Here is an 18,020-nt window from a genome sequence, read left to right as displayed (position 1 = left end):
GGGCTCTTTTGGGGTACAGCTCTTCTGAGATACACTTCTTCTGACTTATTTTAGCTGTCTATATGAGGATGAAGTTAATACTCCATAAGCTCACAGCATCACGGATGTAGACATATAAAATCCAGATATCTATATTCAGCTTAATAAATTATGCCAAGGCACGGTGGGGGCTGGATATTCCTTGAGGTTGGTTGAGGGGGGGATGGAGGCTCCCAAGGAGAGCAAGGCAGGGGCTGGCTGGGTCCCACCACCCCAGCCAGGAGCAGGGCAGCTGGGGGGCACCGGGGCAGCCCCAGGCCCGGCCATTGGGCACCTCTCTAGGGATTGGGGATGGGACAAGGCTGGGCTGGGAAATGGGCCCCCGGGTGGGCTTCATGTTCCACATCAACAGAGGATGTGATCTGTCATGGGCATTGCCACACAGCGTCTGCGGCAGAGCTCAGGAGGGGGACAAGCAGGGGACCCCCAGCTTAAAAGCCGATCCTCAAGCAAAAGCATTTTCAAAATGCATGCAAATGCTACAGCCCTATTAATATTTTATTTTTCTGGAACAAATGTGGGGTTTGTGGTTGCTTAATGGAATCTTCTTTATCTTTTCAACCTGAGGTTTCTCCCTGCTAAAATAAAGACTGCATGACATTTAACAGCTGAGACACCTCCTGTGAAAACTGTTTGCAGCTGCAGTTAATTTCTGGTGCATCTTAAATAGGTAGAATTTTTTGTTTAAGAGAATATGTTATTTAATTAGCCTGTCACTACAAAAACCTAATAGGCAAGACTGAAATTTATTTAACAAAATGAATAATGATTAATTATATGTCTACAAAGTATTTCTTCTCCTGCAGGCTCTGGAAACACTTTGGAGACTGCTAGCCCAGGCTGAACTAGCAGTAGGACTCTTTTACATCACCGTGTTTGTAAATAATTACAGCAGTCTTTCTTCACTAGCAAAGCTGCTAATGAGATTTTTTTGGTTTTTAGAAAGGGAAAAAAATACAACTTTTTCAGTTTTAACAGCAGGGAGGAATTAGATTTTCAGCAAACTGGAAATTTAGGAGCAGCAATGGGCTTAATACTTTGAAAAGTATTACTGAGACATACTTACATTGTTACTAAGAATTTGTGATGAGGAAGCTGAAAGTTTATTAAATACGTGAAATATGCCATATTCATATCCAGTTCACCTACATACATGGGACTGTTGAACATGTGGAAATCTGGCTCTGTTTCCCTGCTTTTGACACCCAAACTGCTTTCCTGCCTCCAGCAATATCAGATCTACTCTTTATTCCTCATATCCTTCACAGACTGAACTGTATTCTTATGTTCTTGCACGCATCCCAATTCTTGTTAGCAAAATCACTTAATATTCATGGAGATGCTGATATCCATGAGGAAAAGAACAAAACAAATTAGACATGTGTGTGTGTGTGTGTATATATATACATATTTTAAACAGCTTTCTGGTCTCTGCAGCAACTCCATTTTTTTAAATGATACTGTATTGACTTTGTGTGGCAAGGTTTTGGTAGCGGGGGGCGGATTACAGGGGCGGCTTCTGTGAGAAGCTGCTGGAAGCTTCCCCCATGTCCGATAGAGCCCATACCAGCCGGCTCTGAGATGGACCCGCTGCCAGCCAAGGCCAAGCCCATCAGCGATAGTAGTAGTGCCTCTGTGATAACATATTTAAGAATGAAAAAAAGTTGTGGGAGACACAAAAACGGCAGCCGGAGAGAGGAGTGAGAACATGTAAGAGAAACAACCTTGCAGACCCCCAGGTCAGTGCAGAAGGAGGGGGAGGAGGTGCTCCAGGCGCCGGAGCAGAGATTCCCCTGCAGCCCATGGGGAAGACCATGGTGAGGCAGGCTGTCCCCCTGCAGCCCAGGGAGGTCCACGGGGGAGCAGATCTCCACCTGCAGCCCGGGGAGGACCCCACGCCGGAGCAGGTGGGTGTCCGAAGGAGGCTGTGACCCTGTGGGAAGCCCACACTGGAGCAGGTTTTCTGGCAGGACTTGTGACCCCACAGGGGACCCACGCTGGAGCAGTGTGCTCCTGAAGGACTGCACACCGTGGAAGGGACCCATGCTGGAGCAGTTTGTGAAGAACTGCAGCCCGTGGGAAGGACCCACATTGGAGAAGTTCATGGAAGACTCTGTCCTGTGAGAGGGACCCCACGCTGGAGCATGGGAAGAGTGTGATGAGTCCTGCCCCTGAAGAGGATGAAGCAGCAGAAATAACATGTGATGAACTGACCATAAACCCCATTTCCCATACCCCTGCGCCACTGGGGGTGGGGGAGTGTGTGTAGGTAGAGAATCTGGGAGTAGATTTGAGCCGGGGAGGAGGGAGGGGTTGAGGGAAGGTGTTCTGAGATTTGGTTTTGTTTCTCATTACCCTACTCTGGTTGATTTGTAATAAATTGAGTTAATTTTACCCAGGCTGAGTCTGTTTTGCTCCTGACGGTAATTGGTTGAGTGATCTCTCCTGTCCTTATCTCGACCCACAAGCCCTTTGTTACATTTTCTCTCCCCTGTCTAGCTGAGGAGGGGGATTGATAGAATGGCTTTGGTGGGTACCTGGTGTCCAGCCTGGTTCAACCCACTACAGATACCTAAAATTTTAGTAGTATTAATAAAGCACAATAGGAAGAGTGCTGGAACAGTAAGTTAATGCTAGCTACAGCTTGGATTTACCTTTCCTCTCCTGTCCTGAATCAAGTGTCTGTATTTCATCTCTCATTCCCCTAAGTATGTTTTCTGCAGAATTTTTTCAAGTACTGTCCAAAAGAGCAAAAACCCCTTGTTTTAAAATTGATTTCTTGCAACCCTCTAGGCCACTCGTGGGTAAGTCATTTGTTGAATAAAGTTTGATCTCCCAATTTGCCTTTCACACAAAACAGAAATTTATGCAACCTTTTGGAATTTCTTGTGCTTATTCCCACAGTGAAGCTATATTTACTATCGATCATTTTTACAGAAACACTTGGTTTATTTTCTTGAGACAATGTTTATAAAAGTACATAGGAGCCCAAGGGCTAGATCAAGTACAGCAAACAAGCAGCTAAGCTCCTTCTACCGTGAGTGAGTTGTATCAGAATGACGTTCTGCTCCCCTCAGCGAATACCTCCCCCCCGGCTAAAATTAGACAGTTTGGAAATACCGAGCATGAAGCATGTCTAGGCAACCCTTAAACTTCAGTTTCTAGCTGAAGGCAAATGCATTTTTGCACCCGAGATCCAAAACCTAGATTCTGTCCCTGCTGTGAGTTTTCTTGAACGAATGGCTGGGCCCTGCCTTTTCCTTTGCAAATAGACCCTTACCCCATAATAACTTACAGGTTGGAGAAAACAAGACTTTGAAGGGACTCACAGATGCATCCAGCACATCCCAGGAGATTGCACTAATCAGGAGACCAGGCTTGATGCTGTTACAGCTGTGGTGTGCTGATATCCAGTGAAGCTGAGTTAGCAGTATAAGGAGGTGTCTTAGCCTTGATCGTGTATATGATTTTAATTCTGTTCTGATTAGTATATGAAATTAATTGCTTATGTGGCACCTATTTTGAAAGTATCTTTTTATCATTTTCCCATAAGTGTGCTATGCCTGATAGGTTTTTTTGCATTATTCTCCATTAAAAAAAAAAAAAAGGTGGTGATAATAAGTGGACTCTTTATGGAATTAAATCTTTAGATGGCCCTGTATGGAGTACAGAGTATATCTCCATTAGGTGAGAGGGAGGAAAGGAACAATGTAACACCTGTACTGAGCTAATTTGCATGTTTGACCCACTTCTATGAGCAGCGTGTTTAATAGCCAACCTGCTACAGAATTGTCTAGATGATGAATTAACAATGCTCTGTCAGCATTCTCTAATAATATTGTGTTAAATCCCTGCCCTAAATTTACACTGCGTGGAGATAAATACCACTGCCACCATCTTTTTTTATATTTAATAATTATTCTGCCACTGTAGGTACAGATATGTGAACAGGATTTAAACTCTGTCCGTTTATTTTTTTTTCCCCAAATACCTGCTGAGAAGGAGCCATTTTGATTTAAGGACCCTGCCTGAAATACTTAAATGTCACTAATAAGGAAAGCTATGTTTACCAGTTCTATGGTTTTTTGTTTGTTTTACAGTAAATTACTTTGAAAAGAAGAATGACTGCAAAGTGTTAAGGCTGATCTGTGTGTCCTTGTCTGTGCATGTGTGTGTGTTTGCCTGTGAGTACACATGCTCTTTGACAAAATAATTGCAATTAGCTGCAGGGAGGTGAGGTGAAAACCAGAAAAAATTTCAGGATTAGAACTTTAAGAAGCATCTCCTCTGCGCTACTTAACTGATAAAAAATAGTCAGAAGTGGTTTTAAGGAGCTAAGCCTGAAAGTTGAACTATACGGACATCCACCAGCACTGACATTCAGCTCTCAGAAGTTTCACCAAAGTGCAGAGAACCCTTTGTGCACATTCAACTTGCTGGCTTGGAAAAACATAAATAATTATGTATAAAATGAAGGCAAATTAAGCCTGCAAATTACGTTGTAAAGTCTGCAGCTTTTGATACAGTTTCTGTGACTAAGTTACAGTAGATTGCAGCTGGAGAAAAATTTATAGAGACCTGGTGTAGGTGTCTGTGAGCGCCTGTGTATATGTACATATTTATGTCCAGTTTTTAACAAAATTCTGCTTTTTTAAAAAAAGGCTCAAATTGGGAGTCCTTTCTGGCTGGTAACATTTTATTTCAAATTAGACATTTCATAGCACCTTTAAATGTACTGAAAAGTAAACAGACATATAGTATAACTGCCACTTTAACTGTTCTGTTTGACCCTGCAACTTTGGAAGTTTATGGCTGTCCCAAAAAGTTATACTGATAACTGTGTGTTAGGTTAGAAGGGATGAAAATTGAAAGAACCTTCAACCTTCTGGGTGGTCTTTTCTTACCCATCTGTGGGTTGTAATCTATCGTTGAGAAATACAAAACTTCTGTGCTCATTATAGGGTGATGAGAGCAGAAGCTAGGTCTCTAGGCTCTGATTCCGAGAAGCATACTACTAAATGGCATAGGCATTCAGCATGCATTTATATTTTGGAATCTTAACACAGAAATATTCCAGTTACTCTGTGTAATTTTTCCTTTTCTTTTAGTGTTTGAAAGCTGATCTAAAGAACATATTCATTTTCTTTCCAAATTTTGCTAAATAATTTGTTTAGGTTTTACTTTATAGTTAGTTACGTGACTCAGAAGATGTGTTTTGATTCATGCTGAATTGCTCACCTGATTGGCCATCTGAGAGGTTCAGCATGTTTCCGTGTTTCTTTTAAACAGGGCATATTCAGTTAGCGCATCAGGTCAGTTGAACATATTAAAATATGGAGTTAACCTATCCAGAAGAAGGAAGCTGGAAAAAATTGCCATGAGATGAAGACATCTCAATCCACTGTATTGGCTGATCCAGCCAGTAATATGTAATGTCCCTTAAAACCAAAATGCCATAGAAAATATTTCTGAAGTGAAATCCTACATCCTGTCCCAGTTTTCCTTACAGGGAAGATTTTTAGCGCAACTCCAGCAATACTTCAACAAAAGTGGGGGCAGTTTTACAGACTGGTGTATATACATAGAATGGTCCAGTTTCCAAATCCAGCGTAAGGGTGTAGAAAATGGATGCAGCAGAAAATTTGGAAGTGGTTATATAAAGCCCTGCAGAAGCACTGGGACTTTCTTAAATGTTTTACTAATATTTTGTTCTGTAGTTTTGGGCAAATTATTATTTTTTGGTTTTAATATACATTTGAAAATACATAAAATGCTTGAATCAGTGTCAGAGACAACCTGGCACATGCTGATAAAACAAAATTTGCCCTTGCCCAGAACTTGACATCAAGTGAATTCTTCTTTCCTTCCACATGAGGTACCACAGAAAGGAGGATTACAGATAAGCCTTGGAGACTAGGATGTTAGCAGAACGTTACATGCAGACTGCAGTACACATCTGCTTGCAGACTGCTCTCTGAGTTGAATCCCAAAATAAGCAGGGAGCTAGTGAAACTGTATTCAATAGGATGTAGGTGATGACACTGTGGGCTTTAGCACACATATGAAAGGGCGGATGGCAGCTATACGCTGCATAAATTAAGGAACATGGACTTTGGGATGCAGAAAATAATTTTTTAAAAGGCAAGGCAAGAAAAGATGAGTGAGTGCAGGGATATATTAGCAAGTTGCAGAAAGAGCCATTGTTGCACAATAGATGCTGAGATAGGTGCACAACAATTTACAAGCAGAACTCATAGTTCATGGCATATATCAACACTAACAGTGAAAGTTACTGTGGGAACAAATAAAATCAAAAGGCAAGAGACAGAAAAGGAAAGGAAAACTCTCCTGAGTGGCCAGCGGGAAGAAAAGTGATGGGGTCCTCAGGTAAGCAGCCACCCCAGGGCTCCCACCCAGTGCAGCAGGGCTCCCCCATAACATAGGTTTCATCAGGACCTGCTCAAACTCCTCTTGGTGGTTCCTTCCTCTTATCTCTGACTGGCACATGCTGGCCAGGACTGGTGCTGCATCCTTGCTGACTGCTACGCTCAGTGAGAGTGTATTATTGGATCTCTCCCATCCCTCAAAGGCCCAACCAGGGGGAAATGGGGCAATGATGGAGTGTTTCTCTTGTCTGCCACAGTTGCTTCTTTGGAGAACACACCACAGCCACATTACTAGCTTTGCCAGCCTGAGAGCAAGACCGTGAGATCATGGAGGGGAAAATCCTGCCCCAGGGCTCTGGGAGACCCTTCTCAAGTGGCTGGGGCGACGGACACCTCCCCACTGCTGGGGGAAGGCAGGCTGCACACCTGCAAGCAGAAGACTCTCAGCAGCACAAAAGCTAAGGCATCCAAAGTATTCTGCAACAGTCGCATACAGCAAATCAGCACTGAGCATCACCATTATCTGATGCGGCTGTGAAGTATGAAAATCCTTTTCTGAGCTGTGAGTCATAAAACAATTTTGTTGGTGCAGCCATTCATCAGCCTCAGCTCTCTAAAATTAGATACTTGGGATCCAAATCAGCAGAACATTTTCTACATGTGCATGGAATTCAGGCAAAGCTTTAGATACAAAATTTATGTATTCTTTTCCTTGTCTTTAGGACCATCACAATTTACTCAGCTTGTAACAGTCTTAGAACATCTTGGAAGACAATGGAAAAATTCAGAAAAAAGATCATTATTTTGAGAGCATTCAGTATCCAGACACTTTTGAACTTCTTTTAACAAAGAGCTTCTGTAGTTAATATCATCTTCCTTTAAACTTTTTAGACTTCTAGTATCCTGTATCACCATTAATATCATCATTGAAAGTACATTACATTTTAATCTATGTTCTCTTCCAGTGTTTTGAAGTAATTAAAGAGCAGTATAATATTTATTCTAGAAAGTCCAAGATGTCCTCTTAAAATTTCTTTGTAAACAAAGGTAAAGAACTCTATTCTTTATCTAGTTCCAGAGTAATCTCCAGTAAAATGAAAATTTAAAAAAAACCAAACCAAAACAAAACCGCAAGCTGACATACTCCCTCAATTTCATTTATTTGCATTTCATTCACATAAATGCTTCATTCTCAGTCACTAGTATGTCCACTTGAAATATAGCTTCCTTGCTCTCTATTCATCCAAATTACTACTTTTACATGCTAGCCATTTAGAATCTTTAGAGATTCTTGGTTTTGGCAATCTCTGTCCCAAAACCAAATTAGGAACTTAGAAGCAAGATAGATGCATATGCTAAGAAATGCAGATTAAAACAAGACAATTGCATTTACACCAGTGTATAGCAATATTTCAGATTGTCATTTTTGCTGATATTTATATCCACAATGATCTCTGCACATGACTCATAGTTAACACACTGTGTCTTGATGCCAGCTATCTTTTTATGCAGGTTTGAAGGTGACTTTTTAGCTTTCCCATCTGCACAGCTACCTATAAAAATGTCTATGAATTTTTTTACATTTATGATAAATTTGACTGCATTTTCAGAAAAGAGAGCTCATTTTTATTGCTGTTGGGTGAGCTATTTTTAAACACTACTGCCTTCTAATAAAACTTTGTCTTCTTTTGCTACTTCTCCTTTCTGAGCTTCTTTTTGGATTTTCAGGGACCAATAGAATATGGTTTTTTTCATATTAATTTCTCATTTGAAAGAGGACATGAGAAAAAAAAGGTATTTTAAATGTGTTTGTATTTGATATCTGTAGAAGACAGTCAATGACTCTGTAAATACAGATATAAAAATCTATAGCTTTCTCTTGTGAATGTGGCAATCAGGAAAAAAAAAAAAACCAGAATTAATGAACAAAGTATTTTTCCTAAGGCTTATGAATGGTTACAAACATGAAAGCATGCACAAAGCAGGAAAAAAATGCCTGTAATGCTACCTAGACCACAGATTCAGCAAGGATTTAGTCACAAAGATTGACAAACTATTTGAGTTGTTGTCACTGCCAATGGATATCAAAAACCTGTTTAAAGTAGTAGCACTGAGATTTTCCCCACTGTGCCTTCAGAGCTTTTCCTTGCCTTCTGTCTTCAAATTCACACTGTGTTTTCAAAGGGATGGTTGAACAATGCCCTGTTTCTGCATTGTAAGGCAAAACAGCAATGAATGTACTGTGGTACAATACAGATTTACTGTAAGGCATTGTAAGATAACAGGGAACTTCTAATGAGCTCCATTTATCACTTTGAAGTGAAAAATTCACCTACACCACAGGGAGAGAAAATATTAAACTCTAGCTATAATATTTAAAAAAAAAAAAAAAAAAAGAAAACTCTATTGGTCTTGAACTCGTGTCTCTAGCAGTAAGAAGAATCAATTGCATGTTCTACAGAGTCTACAGTTTAAATGTAGAACCACAAAGGAATACTCAGTAAATGAGTTGGTTTTTCTACACAGCACAACGTAGAGACAGTGGCTAGCACTCCTGCATATATCATGTAAGAACCAGCTTGGGGCCGGGGGAGTGGGTGGGGGTGGTCTGCCAAAAACTGCATAGTATGTTACAGATATACCCATAAGCTTCTACATGTTTGGTGAGTTTGCTACAAGACTGACAAATGGATGGCTACTTCACATTACCCCAAAAGCCAAGAGTCAATAACAGGGCTGACATTGTTCATTATCAGCAACAAGAATCACACAAAGTACCTTCAGCAAATGTGCAGATGATATCAAATTAGGAATGACACAAGAAAAGGCAGAGCTTAGTCCAGAAGGACCTCAATAAATTCGAGGACTAAACCAATAGAAAGTTCCTGACATTCAACAAGGACTGTGAAGTCCTATGCCCAAGGGTGCAGCACCCCCCTGCATGGGCACAGGCTGTGGGGCAGCTGGCAGAGCAGCAGCCCTGGTGAAGGACCACAAGCTTGGGGAGTACAGTGGGTGCCTAGTGAAACATGAACAAACGCTGCACCCTCACCACAATTATTGCAAGCCATGTAGTGGGCTACATTGAAAAAACAGAAAAGTTATTATCCCTCTTTACTTGATACTGGTGAAGCTGCACCTGGAGCACTGTGTCTTGTTTTGGGCCGCCATGTCAAGGGGGGTGTGAAGAAGCTAGAGAAGATCCAGCCAAAGTCTCCTAAGGGATGAGGTACCTACAAGGAGAGGCTGGGGGAACTGAATTTGTTTAGTTTGACCAAGACAGGGTAAAGAGGTGATCTCCTAACAAAGCCACAACTCTTTGAAGGGGAGTTACAAAGAGAAGAGAGACAAACTCTCTTGCCAGACAAGGAGTGATGGGTACAAGCTGTATCATGGAAGGTTTTATTGAATTTAGGGAAACTCTTTTTTCCTAGGGGAATAGTGACCCAGGCAAGTCATGGATCTCCATCCTTGGAGGTCTTGAAGACTCATCTAACAAAGCCCTGGCAGGCTTATTCTTCTGTCAGCAACAGTTTTGCTTTGAGCAGGAAGCTTGCCCAGATGGCCACCGGACCTCTCTTCCAATTAACTTATCTCTGATTCCACGGTCCTGTGTTAACATGATTATGGAGCTACCTAGTTTAGATTCTAAGCAGGTCTGGTACCACCACCCATTACTGAGATTCCCCCGCATTACCATGGTTCATGCTTCCCAATTATTTTGCCCCATTATGAACTAAGCATTGCCACTGTAGGCTTTGTCTTGGGTCTGAACTTTTTGTTTCAAATTTTTCACCTATAAGAGTTGTCTTTTTCAAAAGGGTAACTAAGGTGAAAGTCATTCCTTTTCCCAAGTACATTAAGAAATGCAGACAACAGTTTTTTGAAACTATCCATGTTTTAGAGCACAGATATGAAAATGATAGCATGATGCATATTTTAAGGGGATTTTTTTGAAATATGCCCAAATTTAGCCAGATTGTTAACTTTTCCCAAACACACAAGCCAGTCACAAAAGAGACTTGGTAAACTAAAAATTCAGGTGGTATTATCTGCAACAGAACAAGTACCATCTCAAACCTGTAGAAAGCTGACAAGCAGTTGCAGCTCTGGGACTGCTGTGGACAAAACTGGTCAGGATAAAGAGCCGTTTTAGCTTTGTATTCAGGCTATGTCTGTATTAGCAAATGAGGCCCGGGCTTGGGGTTGACCCTTCTCTCATAATCATCCATGTGGTTTTTGACCCATATCAGTTAACATTCTCCTATGTAATGCTGCGGCTCTAAGCACCATTTCCAACACCCAGTGTGAGATTGATTGCTCCAAACCTGACTCCTGAGATTAAGATCTTAGCATGAAATCCACAAAGGAATGAATCATTCTGATTGAGAGCTGAATTTAAATGGTGTGCAGTAAGTATGGCAGGGGGCCACACACTGAACAAGACAAGAAAACATTGAAAAGCATAGCTATGCTATTCACAAATGAGTTGTGCTGGTTCATGTGGAAAAGAATATATAAGCATATAGCTAAGGAAGTGAAGCATAAACACAAGGGACCAAAGTGTCACAGACAATCTTCCAACTGGCATCCCTATTTGAATTTGCAGTCCTAATTAAGGTTTATTATGTAGCAAACCTGTTCCTTTTTCTTATTCTGGCCTGGTTTCCTTCTACGTCCCTGCTGCAGAACTTTGGGATGAGAGGATATAAAATTCACAAAAGAAAAGCCCCCAGAAGCAGGAAATTAGCTTCCAAGACTTAGACTCTATCCAGCTCTATGACATTTTCTTAAAGACTGAAACAAGAAGTGTGAGAGCATGCTTTCACACTGCAGTCCTGTCCTGGACTGAGTTGGTTCCACTTATTTTTTCTATTTATTTCCTGCACAAGCAGTGCCTTCCCTTCCTCCTGCATTTGTGTATGAACCAGGGTGTCATACATTGCTGATGCTGAAATCCATCTCAGGTTCACAACTGCCTTCTGTCTCTACCTCCTTAGCAGCCTCTCTAGCTTTGACAATATCAGCATTGCAGTACATAGATCCCTGGTATATTGAAAAGCAAAAGTTTAAATTTAATGTTTAAAAACCTTTGCAGCCACTGGAAATTCTGCTCATGGTCTCAGTGAGACTGAGATGTCCTCCTGACAAGTAAGACAGGCTGGCCTGTTGATTCTAATGATCCTTTTCATAATTAATCCATTATAGTTTTCTAAAAAAGAGTTTAAGTGGTTGCAGAATTTCCAGTTTGCTGCATCACATGGGCACTGCAAACAGAAAGTCTTACTCTGATTGTGTAAAAGTGTTTTTAATACTTGTTTATTAAACCAACATAGTTTATCATTGATATTTACAAAGCATTTCCTTGGCAGAAATTAAGTCTAGATTGCCATGAGACACATAAAACAAGTTTCTGTCATGAACCATCCTTGGCCCTCTCTGCACATATTTAATCAGCAGAGAAACACAGATTTAGGCTGGCCTGGCTTATAGCCACATAACATTGGAGTAGGGCCCAGCATTGGAAACCAAACTTTCTGACCGAAGTCAGCTTGAGTGAGAAATCATTAGTTTGTGACTCTTGGCAGACTAATTGGTGTGTATGGAGCTGCATAATAATTTGTCTATATTGATCCTGTCTATGCTGTGTGAATATCTAATCTAATAACTTGGGAATCCCTGTATTGTGCTCCATTTTGCTGTCTAGATGTGCTTGCTATTTGCTGCTGAGCTTTTGCAGTGATGGTTGTTCTGCATATTTTCAGGCAACGGTGTTGGGGAGCAGGAATAAAGAGGGGCTCTAAGGATGATGCATCTGTGATCAGCCAGCTCTATCAAAATTTCCAGGCAGCAGTACATATGGGTACTTCAGCTGCTTGTCTCAGTTTTGTGAGTTGTTTTCATCATGTAGTAAACCTTTGGTATTGGTGTGAAGTTTTGTAATACGTATAAGAAACCTCTTCATATGATTACTTTATTAATAATTTATTGTATGCAATTGCCATTGATTTGGACAACATCCTGGGGTGGCTGCATGGAAGACATTTTTAAATATTTATGTAAATTATTATAGTTGCTTAATGAACGGTAGTCAGGAAAAGTAATCACCACCATCATTTTATACCATTCTCTATAGCATGACACAGAGACAACTGTTCCTTCATCAAAGGAGAAATACTGAGCATAAGAAGGAGATACAGGTACTTAAGACAGAAACAAAGCTGATAGGAGTGCTGTTGTGAAAGGGTCTGTAAGAAACCTTGAAAGCTTTAGAGACATGCTAAAAAATAGAAAGAATGAGGAGGCTTTCAACTACCCCCAGTGATTTCTAACACATGCCACATAAAGACTGCACTGAACAATGAAAGATAGACAGTGATTTAGAGGCCACATGTTTTTATGAATGAGCTTCATCATGTCACAGCAGTTGAAAATGCTAAAGATAAAAAAGAGAGGGGAGAAGAAGGAGGGTTACCTGGAAGAGACTGAGGGGAGGGAGGATCTTATAATTGAGATTTATATTGTCACAACTTGTAGCAATATCGGAATAAAAAGCAGGAGCAGATTCTTTGACCCCAAATGAAAAGCCCATCAAGTGGGAAAGGAAGCAAAGTAATTCATGCAAGAAAAATTGCTAGCATTGTTGGAAATAAGTTGAGGCAGGCATGTTAATCTATAGAGCATTTCTGCTTAATTTTCAAAGCAAAACCTACCTATCACTGTAATAGTTTATCCAGCTCTGTAACATCACAGTCATACAACATTCAGGCTGGAAGGGAACTCACAATGCCTGTACTGCAACATCCTGCTCAAAACAGGGTCTACACCAAGTTCAGACAAGGTTTCTGAGGGCTTTGGCCAGGCAGGTCTATAAAACCTGCAAGGACAGGAGTTATGAAATCTCTCTGGGCAACCTGTTCCAATTTTTCCTACTGACTTTTTTCTTCCCACCATGCACCTCGGTAGAGAGCCTGGCTCCATCTTCTCAGTAATTTCCATGCAGGTGTTGCAAGCCTGCTGTCAGGTTCCCCAAAGACCCTCTCTGCTCCAGGCTGTACAAGCCCAGCTCCCTCAGCCTCTCCTCTCAGGACAAGTGCTCCAGCCCCCTGAGCCTGTTGGTGCCCTCCACTGAACTCACTCCAATTTATCAACACCAAAATGCAAATGAATGGAAATGTTATTGCAAGTTCTGTTACATTTGAAAACTAAGTGAATGTACCATGGATGGCATTGCATGTCATGGGAGCCACTCGAACTGAACAGGCTGTTAGGGGAAATGTTACTGCATGCAATCAAGATGCTCTGTTGCTGAGCTCTGCCCAAAAATACGACTGCACCTGTCAAGTGGAGCTGAGAGAAAGTCCTCGAAGCCAGCGCAGACATTTTCTTCCTTCAAACCTTTCCCATTACAGCTGAAATTTCACTGCATCACTCTAAATGAAAGAAGGGGGGGAGGGGGGAATCTCTGGTCTCATATACTCAGTCTTAGACCCCTACTTCATAATTCACTTCACTTGATATTAGAACAAAGTGTAAGGTGTCTGAATCAAAGCCTATATTACACTGGTTATCTGTAGAGTTTATGGGAGCAGAAACATCCTAAAGACAGAAATGGTTTAAATCTATCTCAGATTTACCTCTGCTGATATTACTATAGGTACAGCAGCCATTGTAGGCTGGCTAGGAGTTTGGCTAGGAGTTTTGTAGCTGTAATATTTTGCATTCCTCCTTTTTTATCATCTAAATGTGCTTGTCTAAGTGGACAAGCATGAAATATAGCAAAATGTTCCCATTGTTTCTCCTCTCAACTTCAATCTTTGCAAATACAAAATGAGGAAGACTTGCCTGGTTTTCCCCTTTTTCTTGCATATGAAGTTAATATTCACCAAAACTGAGTCACCTAGTATACAAGTCACTAAGACAGTCCAAGGACACAAAGTACTTCAGAAAGTAAGCAGAGCATCTCAGAGCCTCGTCAAGTCATAGGAATTTATAATATCACTTTGAATTAGTGTATTTAGTGTTTTCCCAAATAATTTTTAGGATCATAGCTTAGCTATGTGCTGTTTTATATGAACTGTAAACATATATTTGAAAGAAAATGATTCCAAGATGGCTCTGTCCTAAGGACTTTGGCATGCAGGAAGTGCAATGGTGTGTTTTGGTGAAAAACTTGTGAAAATTTAAACTCTGTGTAAAAAATACATTTTAAAAATCAAACTTTAAATTCTGTTAGTGAATTAAGGGACATAAATATGAATTGCTTCACATAATTTTTATTCTAAAAACATAAGCCTCTGAATACTCTGTATTTACACTTAATTGGAAAACCTCTGCAGGGCTGGCTGATTCATTCAGTCTTTCGTAGCTCTTCAAAATTGCAGAAATAGTTGTTGAGGACTTGTACCTACTCCTTCTAATCCACTAAAAATAAAAATGATGTATGAGTGTGTATTGGGTCTGGCTGAGATGGAGTTAATACTCCCCATGGCAGCCCTCATAGCACTGTGCTCTGCATCAGTAGCTAGAAAGGGGTTGATAGCACACCAGTGTTTTGGCTACAGCTGAGCAGTGCTGGCACAGCACCAAGGCTGTCTCTCCAACATTTTTGCCCCCCCCCCCCAATGGCAGGCTGGGGCAGGGCAAGATCTTGGGAGGGGACATAACCAGGACAGCTGACCTAAACTAACCAAACAGATATTCCATACCATATGACGTCAGCTCAGATATAAAAGCTAAGTAAAGGGAGACGGAAGAGGGGGGGCATTTTGTCTTCCGGAGCAACCACTACGCGTACTGAAGCCCTGCTTCCCGAGAAGTGGCTAGACATCGCCTGCTGATGGGAAGTAGAGAATAACATCATTTGTTTTTTCTTTGCTTTCGCGCGCGCAACCTTTGCTATCACTTTATTAAACTGTCCTTATCTTGACCCACGAGCCTTTTGTTATATTTTCTCCCCCCCGTCCAGCTGAGGAGGGGGGGTGATAGAGCGGCTTTGGTGGGCACCTGGCATCCAACCAGGGTCAACCCACCACAGAGTGGGTGAATCTTTGTCCTTGAGAAGATAGGATTTTCATCTTTATGTTGAGTTTAACTTGGATCCAACCTCATTACTTATACTTTTGGAAAGATGTGTACTTTGTTTCTTACCGTAAGGTATGAGTCTAGGAGCTCTATTAAACCAAGTACTACTGCTTTAAATATAATTCAGATAAAAATACACATCATATAAATACACATTAAGAAGAGAAAACCCACAGTAAGATATAAATAACAGTGAAATTAATTAATGGAAATTCAAACTGGGAAAATTCAACAGAATTTCACTTTTGCATGAAAATACTAATGTAGCACTATTCTGGGCAGATATATTTAGGCTAACTGCATAGCACCCAGTTTAATTACAACACTCATAGTTCTGTTATGGCTAAAAATATAGAGGAACAGATCAATGTTATACTATGAAGTAGATAAGGTATCTTATCAGAGGTAGGAACTATGTAAATTAACTAGCCTTTATCTGTGTTATTAATTTTTGTCTTAATTAATGATCTGCTAAAAATACTACATAGTTCTTTTATGGTAATGATGCTAATTTGTATTCAAGTGTCCTTCTCTAGTAGAAGATATTCTTTGCTTTTTCCAGCAGTTGTAGTAAAGCATACAAATGAAAACACTGTGACTTTATCTGAACATATGGGAGAAATGACATAGCTGCATTTCTCAGGACTACAGTTGGTGTGCTGGAAATTACATTATACTTGATTTATTACTTGCATTAAATAGGCGGCCATTAAAAGGTCAGATCCCCAAATGCAGTACTTTGGCACTGAGGACAGTGCAGCTAGTTTGACCTACCTTAGCTATGGATCCGACCCATGGTTCAGAAGATAGAATACTCCAGGGACCTCCATTTATTCAAGGTTATGAGTGGAACTCAAATGCACTTTTAAAAGACAAAATCATTTAGAAGAAGAATGGCTGAGTAGAAAGGGGGAGGGGAATAAGAAATTTAAACAATGAGCCAGATGTGTACAAATATTTGTGACTTAATAATGCAGAAATGTACTCAATGGGATTTTAAAAGCATCAAGAACCAAGAATTCAGTGTTCAAAACTATCATCTAAGCACCTATCCTTAGCTTGAGCTATTTCGTCCTTTAAATTTGGTCAGCAAGATAAATCGTATGTAATTGAACCAGTTGCTTACATCTATATATTGAACCTTTAGAAGGGTATTGGACTGGTCAACGTGTTGCAGTTTAACCCCAGCCAGCAACTAAGCACCACACAGCTGCTTGCTCATTCCTCTCCCCACCCAGTGGGATGGGGAGGAGAACTGAAAAAAAGAAGTAAAACTCGTGGGTTGAGATAAGAACAGTTTAATAACTAAAGTAAAATAAAATATAATAATAACAACAATAAAAATATAATAATAATAATAATTGTAATGAAAAGGAATATAAGAAGAAAAAAAAAAGAGAGAGAGAAATAAAACCCAAGAAAAAACAAGTGATGCACAATGCAGTTGCTCACCACCCTCTGACTGATGCCCGAGCAGCAATCTGCCCCTCCTGGCCAACTCCCCCCAGTTTATATACTAAGCATGGCATCCTATGGTATGGAATATCCCTTTGGCTAGTTCAGGTCAGCTGTCCTGGCTCTGCTTCCTCCCAGCTTCTTGTACACCTCCTTGCTCGCAGAGCATGGGACACTGAAAAATTCTTAATTTGGGATAAGCACTACTTAGCAACAACTGAAAACATCAGTGTGTTATCAACATTCTTCTCACACTGAATCCGAACACACTGTACTAGCTACTAAGAAGAAAATTAGCTCTATCCCAGCCAAAACCAGGACAACATGTTGTCAGGGAAAAAAATTATAGTAAAGCTAAAGCAGACACACTTACTGGTAAAATAACAGTACCACATCAGTGACACAGTTGGGAAAAAGAATTCCCTTAGAAACTGATGGGAATTTTCTTTCCTTTTCAGTGGTCACTCAAAGTAATGTTTTTTTGTTGTTGGGTTGTTTTTTTTAAAATATGGTATTATTCTTGACGTGTGTTAGGTATTGTACATTAATCTAAGACAATTAACAGAAATCTGACTGTAAATTCAGGAGGAGAAAAGACAAATCAACTATTTCTTAAAAATAGTTTATGACTAGCTTATGTTTGCCATGCCTTTTTTTTTAATTGACACAAGAACTTCATCACTGATAAACAGTTTTGTCAAATAACTTCAACGAGATATCAGAACTGACAATATCTGCTACCAAATTTGCATGTTAATGAACTTTCTGATGATGCAGCCCACTGCTATTCCAGTGTCTGACTGGAAGTGGCATATTTTATGTTCTCTGCTCAGCTCTGTCCTGTAAAACACTGCAGGGAAGGAGAGGACTGCAGGAGACGGCAGCTAGGCTTAGAAAACAAAAAGCTGAGGGCAGAAAACACAGCTGACCTCTCAGCTTTTAAATTAGAAGCTTGATGAAAGTGCCTGGCAGGTGCCTCCAGGGTTTGTCCCTCCCCTTGGCACGCAGCCTGCCTGTCCCCCAGGCAGACAGGGTGCTCCAGGGACAACCGGCTGT

This window comes from Haliaeetus leucocephalus, unplaced genomic scaffold (genome assembly GCF_000737465.1).
Source record: "Haliaeetus leucocephalus isolate CR32 unplaced genomic scaffold, Haliaeetus_leucocephalus-4.0 Scaffold217, whole genome shotgun sequence".
NCBI lineage: Eukaryota > Metazoa > Chordata > Aves > Accipitriformes > Accipitridae > Haliaeetus > Haliaeetus leucocephalus.
The sequence above is the reverse complement of the archived record's forward strand: the minus strand, read 5'-3'. Positions refer to the sequence as shown.